Consider the following 12,331-nt stretch of genomic DNA (forward strand, 5'->3'; position numbering starts at 1 on the left):
GGAAAATCTTTCTCAGCACAAAAGATAAAAACTTCTACTCTAAAGAGTAGAAATATTCCTGCACTTAGGATAGCATGTGAAAGTCTTCTTTTAAAACTAGTTTCAAAAGTAACCCGAAATTAGAAATTGCTCATCTTCTTAGTCCACCCTGCTGGGAAATGTTCCTAAAAATATAATCACAATTGCTCCCGGGAAGCAGGTGGGTCTTTCCCTGCTCTGTTTAAATTTCCACACTCCCACACTCCCTCTTCTTCCCTGCTTTAGTTGCCTCCACGGCACTGACCACCGTCTGATCTCTCAGTTAGGTTATAGTGATTATTTATGACTGTCTCTCCCAACTAGAATGGTAAGTTCTGTGATGGCAGGGTTTGGTCTGTTTTGTTCAGGGCGCTTCTGGTATGTAGCTGGAGTTTAATAAATATTTTTGAATCAATTCAAACTTTACTATTAAATATATTTCTGGTGTTCTTGATGGAGAGAAGAATGTCAGAAGATTAACTATATGGTCTTTAATATGTTATACTCTTATCTACTTACAAAAATTATTGGAGGTGATTTGCCATTCATTTCCTCTACAATATATATTGAGTCACTTCTGTGTATGTGTTGTACTAGGCACTGGGGAAATATGGCTCTCAAACAAGACTTAAAATGGAAAATATTAAAGCATAGTCAGAAAGGGAAAATAACTATACCCAAAATCCAGGCTATTCTGTAATTCTGGTTTAGCATTATATTTACTTTTAAAGATCTCTGGCAAAGATCTTTAAGGTCTGAGTCATAAAGGAATGTTTAAAAATTTTTCATATAAATCTACACTGTATTTTTTCTACCTACCACTCATTTACAAAACTGACTGTGTCGGGTGAAAAAAGATTTTTTTATTTTGCAGGGAAGGATTCAACCCAAGCTAACATCTGTTGCCATCTTCCTCTTTTTTTTCCCTCCCCAAAGCCCCAGTACATGGTTGTGTACCCTAGTTGCAGGTCCTTCCAGTTGTTCTATGTGAGCTGCCGCCACAGCATGGCAACTGACAGACAGGTGGTGTGGCTCTGTGACCTGGAAATGAACCCCCGCTGCCAAATTTTAACCACTAGACCATCAGATTTTTTTTTTTAACTAAGCAAATAATGAATTAAATTTTAAGTGACCCTAAGTATACGTATATGATGTTTGAAGTGCTTTGCTGGTACAGTTTTAATAAATGTTTTCATACTGAGATAAAGTTCTATTCTTTGATTTTATAGAGTCATAGTTTTTTTCCACTTAGAAAAGTCTCTTGCGACAATTTCTGCATCTAACATTTTGCAGATGAAAATATTAACACTCCGAAAGGTTAAATGGCTTGCCCAAGGTCGTTAGTGCCAAAGCTCTGGTTCCTTATTCCTGAACCATCTCAAATGAACCAATTCTTCTTAACTGCATCTTATAAAGGCGAGCAGCCATTTGGACTGACAACAATAAGGACAGTGGTTTCTCGAGGGCAGAAACTGGAGCTCCCTCAGTGCCCTGCAGAGGATCTGGTCCAGAGAAGGAACCCAATGAAGGGAGACAAATAATTACACTGGATCCAGGCATGGACTCCCACTAAAGAGCTCTTGGCGACTAGGGCCCTGCACGACCAGAACCCGCAACTTCCTCCTGTTGGTCCACTCCGCTCGGGCCTCACTGGCCTCTTGGTTGATTCAGATACACCAAGCACGCATTTGGGATGCTCCGTCCCACGACATCCATATGGCTCCTCCCTCCAGTCCTACAGGTCTCTGCTCAATGTCACTTTATCAATGAGGCCTTCTCAGAGCACGCTATGAAACAGCACCCCACACTCCCTAACCTCCTTACTCTGTCTCCATAACACTTAACCCCATCTGACAGATTTTCTCTTGTCTCATTGCACATGCTCATTTTCCTCCCGAAGAATGTAAACTCCACGAGGGTAGGGACTTTATTTGGTTCACGGCTGTATTTTCACATGGCACCTTCACCTTCACATAGTATGTGGCAGGTGCTCTGTGAATATACGTGAAATGACTGAATGAATGGTAAAGGAACTCTGGATCCCTTCCTTCGTCTCTAAATTCTTTATTTTAAAAGCTAAGAAGATCTTTTAAATTCACTATCGAAAACTTACTGTGACGGGACCAGCCCTGTGGCCAAGTGGTTAAGTTTGCACACTCTACTTTGGTGGCCCAGGGTTTCAGCAGTTCGGATCCTGGGCACGGACATGGCACTGCTCATCAAGCCATGCTGAGGCGGCATCCCACATGCCACACGTAGAAGGACCCACAACCATGTACTGGGGGCTTTGGGGAGAAAAAGGAAAAATAAAATCTTAAAAAAAAAATAAGTACAACTGCAAGGCACTTCAAAATGCAAAGAATTTTATACTAAAATTAGGTGCACATAACTTTCATACATATAATTGGGTTTAAATAGTTTTATACTGTTCTAATTAGCACATTATTTTAATTAGAGGAAAGAAAAGAAAAGGGTTACTTTTTTAGCTCTTAGGGTCCAGGTTACAAATACAAATGAGATATCAATGGAAATCGCATACCAGGTAACTGAAATATTTTCTTGCCATAGGAACACACACATGCTTTGATGGAATAAAAGATTAAAATAACATAATTAAAGGGGCCAGCCCCATGGCCATGGTTCAAGTTCCACATGCTCTGGATTGTTGGCCTGAATTTGTGGGTTCAGACCCCAATGTGGTCCTACTCCACTCGTGAGCCATGCTGTGGAGCATACATACAAAGTAGAGGAAGATTGGCACAGATGTAGCTCAGGGCTAATCTTCCTCAAATGAAAAAGGAAGAAGATTGGCATAGATGTTAGCTCAGGAAGAATCTTCCTCTCCACACACACACACCAATTTAAAATTGCTTTCTGTCTGGCCACAAAACCGAGACCATTTACTTTTCCATTTAATACTTTTGGCTTCATTCCCTGTTAAAACGCTTGATTCTATAGGTAATCTTAGATATCTCCAAGTCAATAAATGGAATAATTTAAATTATAGGCATGATAAAAATCAATCTTTAGTGGTATTTAATACTACTTTTATTAAAATTTATAACCTCATTATATAATGTAGGATTTATTAATATTTCAAAACAATTTATACATAAAAGTTCTTTGCTGTAGGTGTCTGTGTAACGTGACTGCTAATAGTGCAAACGCCACAGGTGCATCCATCCCACTCAGGCCTTTCTGGATTCCTTCCATGTGAGCAGTAATTTGGGCAGCACTGACAGGCTGGAGTGCGTAATCATTTAATCTGGTAAATTCTATGTTAGAGATGACGACAGAGAGCAACTGAAGCACAGCGGAGGAAACAACTCTCCGGAGCCAAGAGGGTCCTGAGAACTCATCTGAACCTTGAAAAACACCCCGGACAGAGGATCAGCACAAGCCAAGGCAGAGCTGCAAAATGTGAGTTCTGTTAATTTCAAATGGTCTCGGGGGGGTTTTAAGGGGCGGGGTGGAGTGGAGGAAGTGTCAGAAGTGGAGGCAGGAGGAAGGCTTGACAGGCAACGCCACGACTGGGCTAGACTCTTGGAGAACAGGTACGGACAGGATCTGTGCGGGCCAGCGGGAATTTGGGAAGAGCATCTGGAGGACAACTGCGGGAATGGCGGGGGGCGTTCGGGGGGGGGGGGTGGAGGAGGATGGGGAGAGCGGTTAGGCGGCTGTAGAGAAGTGAGAGGCCTGGAGTGGCAGCGAGTACAAGGGGAGGCCCGAACCGAGGCTCGTTTCTGGGGTAGGGCTGCCGGGATCCGACGCCTGGCTATGGCAAGCAGCCTCCTCAGTTAGCGCTTCTGGGCCCGCCTGGCGCTCGGTTGCCCTGGCGACGGCGTGCCGGGGGCGGAGCCGGGGGTAGTCGGCCCCAGCCGGCGGCTGCCCGGCCCCGCCCCGCCCCCCGCCTCGCCGAGGTGCCCAACGGTAGCCCGCGCGATCCGCGCCGAGGGCGGCGGCCGGAGCCCTAGCACCGCGAGGCTGAAGTGGGCGGGGCCGCGTCCGGCGCCGCCACCGTGGAGGAGTCGCCGCCGCCGCCGCCGGGTCGACGCAGGTGCGGCCGCCGCGCCCGCCGGCGCCCCCGCGGGGATGCGGCCGGTCTCTTAGGATGAGGCGTTGGTGGCAGGTACAGGGCGGGGCGCGGCCCGGGGCAGGGTGAGGGCCGGGTCTTTCTCCAGAGGACCCGGAGCAGCGCGTCTTCATTTCTGGAACCTTCCAGGCCTTTGTGTGTTCCTTCCCCAAATGGGCTGCTTTTGTTTTCGGGGATCGCAAGACCTCCGGACACAGTGGCTGTAACTCTGGGACCGCAGGGCCCTGTGAAAGTATTCCATTTGGGGGAGTAACCGCGGATCCTGTCCCAAAACTACTGCTAACTCCTGTTCCTACCCCGCCTCCGGCGGACAGGGAGACGGGATGGGAAGACATGGAGATAAAGAGGAGTGTCTAGCCTTGGGCAGTCTTCAGCTTCTCATCCAAAATGAGATTCTATTTAAAACTGTGCAAGGGCCTTTTCAACTCGAGCTCTCCCTGTAAGCCACCGTAGGAGTCTGGCTCTGCCCCATTAGCAGCATCAATCAGAAACACAATGAGTTTTCAATTAAGTCCATCCTTTTCCATAAAAGTCTGCTGCAAGTCCCCAGTCGGGCGGGATGTTCCTGGTTTTGTTCGTGCATCTTGATGTACCTTAAGGTCAGGGGAAAGTAGAAGAGAAGTGGAGTGGGCTAATTCTCAGGTGTTTTGGACTGGCAACCATTTTTTGCTTCCTCAGCAGCCAGTTGAGGAAGGGGCGGCCCAGTGCCTTCCACGTTTCCCAGAGACCAGCCAGGCAGGACTGTTTCTCTGTGTAAAGTCCTGGGGTGGGGGTGGGGGAGCGGGAGCGATGGGAGAGGTCTGCTCCTCCCACCTCTGTACCACGCTTGTTGTTTTGAATCTTCGACAGTTAACTATTCATTTGTGTAGTGCGTTGAAAGGGTTTTTATGCCATGGAAATAATGTACTCCCAAAATAGAGGGCAGAAATTGACAATTTATTTGGTATGTGCAAAGCCCTCCATATTATGTTTTACAAAGAGGACTCAGTGTCGTCTACTATGTTAGTGTCTCTCACTTTAAAACTATACAGTTTATTAAATAAGGCCTCTTGTGAACCATCTGTTCCCAAACTAGGTGGCCCCAAATTATATGGTCTTGTAGGCTGAATAAGGGCCACCCAAAAATACCAAGTCCTGATCCCTGGAACCTGTACATGTTATAAGGAAAAAGAGTCTTTGCATAGGTGGTTAAGTCAAAGATCTTGAAATGGGGAGATTATCCTGGATTATCTGGGTGGGCTCTAAAAGCAAACACAAGTGTCCTTGTAAGAGAGAGGCAGGGGAAGATTTGATCCAGACAGACGAGGAGAATGCATTATGACCACAGAGGCAGAGATGGCAGTGATGGGGCCACAAGCCTGGTAATGCTGGCAGCCAGCAGAAGCTGGAAGAGGCAAGGAATGGATTCTTTCCTAGAGCCTCTGGAGGAGTACAGCCCTGCCAACACCTTGATTTCAGCCCTGAGAGACTGGTTTTGACTTCTGGCCTCCAAAACTGGGAGAGAACGGATGGCTATCATATTAAGCCACCACGCTTGTGGCAATTTGTTGTGGCGACTACAGGAAACTAATACATATGGTCATGCTTCTAGATCACATAGAATCAGTCCTGCATTGATGAATATTTTAAAGCTCTCTGCTGGGGCAGTGGCAGGTTTAGTATTGGAGACCACTGAATATCTTCCTGAACTCCGTAAATCCTAAGGAAAAAGTTTGAACGAGGAATTTGGTAAGAAGAGAAAATAAGTTATGTGTGTAGGAAAGAGGAAGTCCAGCATGGAAAGCAATTTTTTAAACTTTCATTTTTATTCCCCTTACTATATCACTGTATTTGCTCTTGTTGAGAGAATAAAGGTACAAAGTGACTTAGGCTTGGTCCTTAGCTCAGACGTTATTGAATATCCATCATTGTATATCAAATAAGAATTGCAAGAGTTGCAGGCACCTGGGGATTGAGGTCCAGGCCTGGGGAAAATAAGCAATGCAGAAGTGCCTCCGTGTGAGGGGATGTTAAAATCTGACTAAAAGCAACCTCTAGTCATCTTGAAATGAAGGCATTCTGGAGTTTTCAGGTTGCAGGAAAAAACCAGTGTTCAGGTTTAATTGACTGACTTCTGGGACCCAGGCAGCTAATTTGCACTCCCACTCTTACCCTACAAAACATCATGAAAATATACATAAAAGAGTAGCCAATCCGCTTTCTTTTTGAGCTGCTTTTTTGAGGTATAATTTACATACTATACTATTCACCAATCTTAAGTATAAAATCCAGTGATTTTTAGTAAATTTACAGAATTGTGCAATCATCACCAAAATTAAATTTTAGAGCATTTTCATCACTCAAAAAAGATCCCTTGGGCCCATTCTCAGTGAATCCCCATTCCCAACCCCAGCACCAATCTACTTTTGATCACTGGTCTACTCTAGAGTTAGGCTTTAGTCCCTCTGCTGGGCTGTGCCAATGGCCTCGTAAGTGGCCTCTGCTTCTGCTCAGTATGTTTTCTGCCTAGTGTTGGAGGATTATATGCCCTGATTAAAATCCTCCACCTTTCCATCACAATTTGAATAAACCCCAAAGGCCTTAATATGGCCTTTTCAAGGCCCCTTGAGTTCTGCCCCCTGCCAGCATCACCAACAACTTCTCAGGGTAATCTAGGAAAGGAACTGAGAATCAGCACAGCATGCCTTCGGGCGCAGTACACAGTTGGCTGTCCATAGGCAGGCCTCCCATCTTCCCTTGACTACATGCAAGGGATGTAGTCACTAGCCTCCTGTCTCGCCATTCAGTGAACACTAAGCCCTTCTCATCTCAGTCATCTGCGGGGTTGACTTCTTTTTGTCATTCAGCTCAAATGTCACCTTCTCAGAAAGTCCTTCCCTGACCTCCCCTAACTCAGAAGCCTCAACTCAGGCTCTCTGTATACTACTCCCCTGTGTTGTTCTCATCATTGCACGTAGTCACTCTCCAAAGTTCCATTTTTGATTTGTTTCTTTAGTGTCTCTCTCTCCCCACTAGAATATAAGATCCATGAGGGTCGAAACTGGATTGGTCTTGATCTTAGCTCTATCTCTATTATTTATAGAAACGCTTTTCATAGCAGCAGTACATTTTAAACCATCAGAGTGCCAACAATAGTAATTAATAATTATCAAATGCTTAACAGTGTGCCAGGCCCTGTGCTAAGTGCTTTATATGTATGAATGATTTAATTGAAGCTTACTACTTTTAATGTGAGATGAGTAAGGGGAGCATGCCTTCCAAATATAGTCTCTTACATTAAATTATTTTTTTCAGAGGCGTTGGGCAGTTTTCTTTCTCTTATTATTAGAACATTGATTTTAAAGACTGGATAAGTGTACATTGACACCAGTAATATGTATGTCAACGTATATGGACACCCTAAAAACTGAGCTGGAGAGGTTTTTGCTAGGAAGGAAAAGAGGAACAAAAAGCAGAGTATAAATACAAGCAGAGTCCGAAAAGAGCAGGACACAGCAAGTAGGCTTCAACTGGAGCACGGAGCACAGTATGTTTCAGGGGCGTGAAGAGGAAGGAGATGAAGCTGGGAGGTTGATTAGGCCAGATGTAAAGGTGCTAGTCTTTGAGTGCTAGTCTTAGTTCACACCTTAGTCTTTGAGCAAGATATGGCAAAATGGCTCTGGTTTTAAAGAGAACTCTTTTTTTTTTTTTTTGAGAAAGATTAGCCCTGAGCTAACTACTGCCAATCCTCCTCTTTTTGCTGAGGAAGACTGGCCCTGAGCTAATATCCATGCCCATCTTCCTCTACTTTATACATGGGATGCCTACCACAGCATGGCTTGCCAAGCGGTGCCATGTCCGCACCCGGGATCTGAACCGGTGAACCCTGGGCCGCCGAGAAGCGGAACATGTGCACTTAACCGCTGCACCACCGGGCTGGCCCTAAAGGGAACTCTTAAAGATTAAAAGAAACTGAAGCTAGAAGACCATTTTGAAGTATTTTATAGTAGGTCTGGCAAGAGTTAATTAAGCATGAAAAAATACAGTGGGACTAAAATTGCATATTCAAGGATTCCTTCCTTCTGACTTATAACTACACGTAAGTTTTCTTCACTGAGTTAAAAGATCTTACAGAGGTAAGATGTGGTGACTAACTGGAGGTGGAGTTTGAGTAGATGAAGAATAGATGAAGATGGTGAAATGTCTGACTTGGGAAGTTGAGTTTATGATGTCATTATCTAAGAACATCCTAGAAAGCAAATTAGGTGGGAATATGAAGGGACCAGATTTGAGAAACGATGAATTTAAGATGACTGTAAACATATATGCGAGGTGTTAAAGGAACAGATATTTATTAAAATTTACCTAGAGCCAAATCTGAACAAAACAGTGTGAAACTTGCTGGAGGTAGTGGAATTGTCCCTATCTAGCTTTGCTGTTGACTGAAAACACCTGTAAGAAGTCATCGTATATTTGGTCATCTTTTTGCTGAATGTTTTCCGTAGAAAATCATAGAATGTCCAAGTTGGAGAGGATTTTGGAAATCTTCTAGTCCAACACTGTGCCCAAGAGAAAATAGCCAGTGACCATTGTAACGAACAAATGCTGATCCACCCTCAGTGTGAACACCTCACAAGGAAGCCCACCATGTATGCGTTCCAGGGGCTCTAGTTTTTAGAAGGCCACCTGCACCCTGAACCAGACCTGCCTCCTGTTGTTTCTGCTCATTAGTTCTAATTCTGCACATAGAATATTCTCACTCATCTTTCCAGTGTGGCAGCTGCTCACTTAGAGTCCACTGAGGTAATCCAAAAATCCTAGTAGTTTATCATCTCAGCTCCACTGCTTAAAATTTATGGACCTATTTCTCACTCACCAGACAGAAGTTCCTCTACCCAGTAACTTTTCTAACGAAGCACAAGGGCCTGGTCAAAGCATCTGTAAGCAGTAAAAAGCAGTTCAGACAGTCAGAAGACATTCAGCTGGTCTATTTACTTAAGTCAGTTTGAACTATACCTGGAGAAAGGTCAGGCCTGGGAAGGTAGGTACAGGGGCACGTGCCGGAAGTTTTACTTGCTGTGTGTCTCCATCATGCCGCTAAGATCTGTATCAACAAAATCAGCATTGGACCAACAGGCTGCAAGTAACTGAACATGTTCTGTTGTACAAACATAGCCTAGATAAGTACGATAGACTATTAACAATAGACTTTCATATACAAGATAAGCCCAAAGGAAAAAGAATTTAAACGTTTTTGTTGTTGTTGTATGTGTGTTTTAGATGTTGTCGAGATCTTAAGTGATGAAAATGAACTTGTGAATTGAACATTTTGAAAATAATACCTTTTAGATAATGAATCATTATATATTAATGAGCAGATTTTAAAATATTTTATTTTTTTCAGGTGTTAATAGGATAAGTGAAAAGAATATCCAGATATTAAGGTATCTCTTGTTTCACTTTGAGTTATATTTAAAAATTGTGAACACACACAAATGATATACTATTTATTATATCTATATCTAATTTATTTTAGAACTCAAAGCCTCGAACTTGGTGAATGCCTAGGCTGGACTATATAAGATAATAAAGCTGCAAGGGCTTTTATCTCTGTGGTTTTCAAACTCCGCTCAGTGGAGCCTTCTGCATTACATAAAAGTGACTCCAGGGCAGAGAGGAGGGTGTGTAGCTGGGGCTCTGAAGATTTAAAGAAAGGCTTCCACTGCTTAAAGAAAGTTTGGAAAACACAACTGTAATCTCATTCAGTAATGGTGGAAATTGAGACTCAGAGATATGAAAAGATTTGCCCTTGCTCTCACAGGGACCAGTGACAGAACTGTTTCCTGATTCTCCGTTCTGTGCTTCTCCATACTGCCTCCCTATAAAACAAGTATTATGTGCTGGTGAAGTATGGTCTTAAATAGCTTAATTTTATGTTCCATCATAATAGCCCCTGTGTTTACTTAATGCAATTTAAACCCACTTTCTTTGCTGTTAGTGGACTATGTGAAACTTATATCTTCTTTCTAGATAAAAAGTAAGATACAGCCATTTACTATGGGAAAGTGAGTTAGTACACACTGCTTAAATAGAAAGACAGTATTGTTACTCATGTTTACTATCGTGTTATGTCGTATGATAGACATATAGATTGAGGCAGGTGCTGTTTAGTAAATTAACGTGAGTTATCTCAGTTAACTCTTATTCTTTTGAGGTATATACTCTTTATCTGCATCTTATAGTATTAAATAGGTTAAATATTATTCTCAAGGTCACATACCTAGTAGATCACAGAGCTAAGATTTGAACCCTAACAGTCAATAACGACATCTAGAGAGACAGAATGATTGAGAAAGCAACCACAGAGTGGTGTGAGGTTAATAAGCAGTTAACTAGCTCAGGCAGTAAAGTGCTGTTCAACATTAACTGTTCTCATGGCATTTCTGAGACTGTACCAGCCCAGATATTTTGTATTTGGATCAATCTTGGAGTACCTTAGAATTTCAAAGGAAAACATAACTGCAGACTGGTGCTAGGAGAATATGGACCAGTTTTGTAAAATCCCCAGTCTCAGGCTCCTTTGGAAGGTAGAATGGTTCACATCCTAGGGGCTTTAGTCATGACCCAGAAATCTAGATATAACATACATTATAATGCAGTTTGTACTCAACTAAAATAAAGCATATGATCTTAATTCAAATCAAACTCATTTTCCACTTTACCCTCAAGTGTACATTCTCTTACTTTTTTCTTTTACTTAAAAAAAAAAAATCCTTACTGCTAAACTTCCTCTGTCTTTATTCCCTTTTCTTTCTTTTGAAAAATTGCATGTTTTAACAAATTTTTTATTCGATTTATTTACACTAAAAAACAAAACAAAACGGGGGACAGCCCAGTGGTGTAGTGGTTAAGTTTGCATACTCTGCTTCAGTGGCCTCGAGTTCATGGGTTTGGATCCCAGATGCAGACCTACACACTGCTTATCAAGCCATGATGTGGCAGCGATGCACATGCAAAATAGAGGAAGATTGGCACAGATGTTAGCTCAGGGACAATCTTCCTCAAGCAAAAAGAGGAAGATTGGCAACAGATGATAGCTCAGCGCCAATCTTCCTCACCAAAAAAACAAAACAAAACAGTTCACGCATTTCTCCAACCCCCCATCCCTGGCCTCGTGCAGCTACCAATCTGTTCTCTGTATCTATGAGCTTGGGTTTTTGTTTTGTTTTGTTTTTAGATTTCACATATAAGAGAGATCATATGGTATTTGCTTTTCTCTATCTGACTTATTAGTCAGACCATATTGAGGAGGAACCAGACAATGCAAATTAGAAACATTATGTTACATTTCAAAAGAACATTTCCTTGCAGATGTTATAGCTGACTATACAGTCTACTCTTACCTTTCCTCTCAATGGTAAGGCAACAGAAGAGGAAGAGAGAGAAAGAAGCAGAAAATAACTGGGAGTGAAACAGAGAGAAATCATAATGAGAGACCCATTTTCAGGGTCAGTTGTTATTCAACTCAATTACTTGATTTACTTTAAAAAATAGCCTTTAAAAGCTATCCTTTTACATGTTCTGTATGTTCGTTTTGGGATTTCATGTTAGTCAATATTCTGGTGCAGAGAACAGATTCCACCCTAGACAATTTGAATAAAAGGATTTATTAAAGCATGTTAGATGGCTCACAGAGTTATTAAGATGATTGAATAAAAATCTGTAGGATGAGATTCCAGAATCTATTCTCAAGTCTATACTGCAGAACCAGGCTGCCCAAGGAGCTGCTTCTGCCGTGATCAGGAAGCTGCTTGTGAAATCAGGAGGCATCCCTTACTGCGTGTGTGGAGATAGGACCGCCTCAGTCTGAGCGGCTAGATTAGCCACAGTTACTAGTTCCGGAACAGCATCAAAGTGCTCCAGTCAGGAAACCTTGTGTGCAAAATCAGGAAGCTGCCGCTATAGCTTCAGGGTCCCGCATCATGCCACGTTTTCTACCATTGAGATGCCAATTTCTGCTAAATCACCCTCAGAGACAGAGTTGGGCTCCAGAACCATGCCACACTTGCTATAATCCAAAAAAACAAAATAGAGCATAGGTTCTAAATCAACTTACTATGGAGATAGTCACATTCTGTCACAGTCACAGGAGAGGGCACCTTAAGTAGCCATAGGGAAAGAAAGCGAGGCAGGACTGTTCACATGAGGAAAGATGCAGGTGCACAGCCACCAAGGAGAAGG

General features: G+C 42.9%; 1 protein-coding gene across 48 annotated transcripts in view; it reads left to right on the forward strand.

The window, feature by feature from the left end:
• Positions 1 to 3,199: 3,199 nt before the first annotated feature.
• The window catches only part of CCDC158 (coiled-coil domain containing 158), a 91,653-nt gene continuing 82,521 nt past the window's right edge, over positions 3,200 to 12,331 (forward strand). For 20 of the 48 annotated variants that reach the window (XR_002806991.2, XR_011437525.1, XR_011437527.1 and 17 more), the window contains exons 1-2: positions 3,916 to 4,147; positions 9,495 to 9,534. The gene's annotated coding sequence lies outside the window, so the exon portion shown is untranslated. Of the gene's footprint in view, positions 3,439 to 3,915; positions 4,148 to 9,494; positions 9,535 to 12,331 lie in introns of those variants that run through there. The other 28 variants (XR_011437529.1, XM_070263657.1, XM_023637920.2 and 25 more) reach the window with 6 other exon arrangements.

This window comes from Equus caballus, chromosome 3 (assembly GCF_041296265.1).
Source record: "Equus caballus isolate H_3958 breed thoroughbred chromosome 3, TB-T2T, whole genome shotgun sequence".
NCBI lineage: Eukaryota > Metazoa > Chordata > Mammalia > Perissodactyla > Equidae > Equus > Equus caballus.